A 1,857-nucleotide genomic window follows, 5' to 3' on the forward strand; every position below is an offset into this window, starting at 1 on the left:
CCTTATTACCATGTTAGGGATTTTGAGGAAATTTGTAGTACTCTAAGAATTAGAGGCTTAGATGATGATGCTTTGAAACTTAGGTTATTCCCATTTTCCCTGAAAGATAAGGCCAAGTCGTGGCTGTATAGTTTGGACTCCGAGTCAATTGAGACATATGAACAACTTACATCTGCCTTTTTCAATAAGTTTTTCCCTAGGCACAAAACATCGTCTATTAGGACGCAAATATGCACATTTTCACAACAAGAGGGAGAATCTTTATATAGGTATTTGGAAAGGTTCAATGATTTATTATCCCAGTGTCCTCATCATGGTTTAGAAAAGGTTAGGCTAGTTCAGATCCTTTATGAGGGTTTAGATTATTCCACAACGACCATGGTTGAGTCTCTATGCACTGGTGGATTTGAAAACCAAACTGTTGATGCGGCGATGGAATTTTTTAATGAAATCGCCGAAAAAACCCAGCAATGGGAAAATAGTAGGGCACCCCAGAAAACAATTCTTTTAAGTAGAGGAAACGTTAATAGGGTAGAAGGAGGCTATGAATCAGATGCCAAAATTGCTGCTATAGCAAAAAGGTTAGAAGCCTTAGAAGTGGGCCAGACTAGTGGTAGAGTGGAGCCTTTTTGGGAAGGCCAGAATATTGAAGAGCAGGCCAATGCTCTTTATAATAACACTAGATTTGATAACCGTCAAAAGATTGACCCATATTCAGAAACCTATAATCCTGGTTGGAGAAACCATCCGAACCTTTCGTGGTCTAAGGGCCAAAGTCAAGGTCAGTTTAGTAATTCTAATGCTCCCCCAGGTTTTGGCTATACTAAGAATCCTTCAGGACTAGCTCAGTTTCAGAATCAGTCAGATAAGAAAATCCTAAGTTTAGAGGAATCTCTCGCCTTGTTAACTCAGCAAACTGCAAAATTCAGTTATCCGTAGAACAGAGTCTACAAGCTAGTAACAGGATAGGACAAGAAAATAGTCAGGCTATTTCCGAGTTAAAAACCCAGGTTGGTCTGATAAGTGATTCTTTGAGAGAAAAAGGTAAGTTTCCTAGTCAAACACAACCCAACCCTAGAGGAGTTCATGAATTAGGTGCAAAACCATCGAATCAATTGAATGCTGTTAGAACCCTTAGAAGTGGTAGAGTTGTAGACAATAAGGTAACCATGCCCGATAGTGAACATACTGTAGTTCACCCCTCAGGATCTCACCTCTCAGGACCAGTAGCTGAAGAGACTGATAAAGTTTCTGATGATGTGAATTCGGTTCCTGAAAGGTCTGATTTTATAGAGCCCCATTTTCAGCTATTAGTACCAACAAAGAAGGAATCGAACTTTAATGACATAGTGGAGGTTTTTAAGCAAGTTACCATAAACCTTCCCTTATTAGATGCAATTAGGCAAATTCCTGCTTATGCCAAGTTCCTTAAGGATATGTGTACGCGAAAGCGAAAACTTAGCGTCCATAAGAAAGCCTTTTTAGCTAGTCACGTAAGTTCAATCATTCAGAACACCACAACTCCAAAGTACAAAGACCCAGGTTCTCCTACCATTGCTTGCACAATAGGTAACTTCCGGGTAGAAAAAGCTTTACTTGACTTAGGAGCCAGTGTGAACTTACTGCCATTCCATGTATACTTACAGCTAGGACTTGGTGAAATGAAACCTACTCAGATGACACTGCAGTTAGCTGATAGGTCTGTTAAAATCGATGATGTTCTTATTGAGGTCGACAAGTTTATTTATCCAGTGGATTTCGTGGTCCTAGATACCCAACCTGTCCCTGACCCAGAGAACCAGATACCTGTGATTTTAGGTCGCCCATTTTTAGCTACGTCTAATGCGATCATTAACT

General features: G+C 40.1%; 1 pseudogene; it reads right to left on the reverse strand.

The window, feature by feature from the left end:
• Nucleotides 1-220: 220 nt before the first annotated feature.
• On the reverse strand, nucleotides 221-320 carry LOC113284838 (annotated as a pseudogene).
• Between the last annotated feature and the right edge of the window lie 1,537 nt (nucleotides 321-1,857).

This window comes from Papaver somniferum, chromosome 5, assembly GCF_003573695.1.
Source record: "Papaver somniferum cultivar HN1 chromosome 5, ASM357369v1, whole genome shotgun sequence".
Taxonomy (NCBI): Eukaryota; Viridiplantae; Streptophyta; class Magnoliopsida; order Ranunculales; family Papaveraceae; genus Papaver; species Papaver somniferum.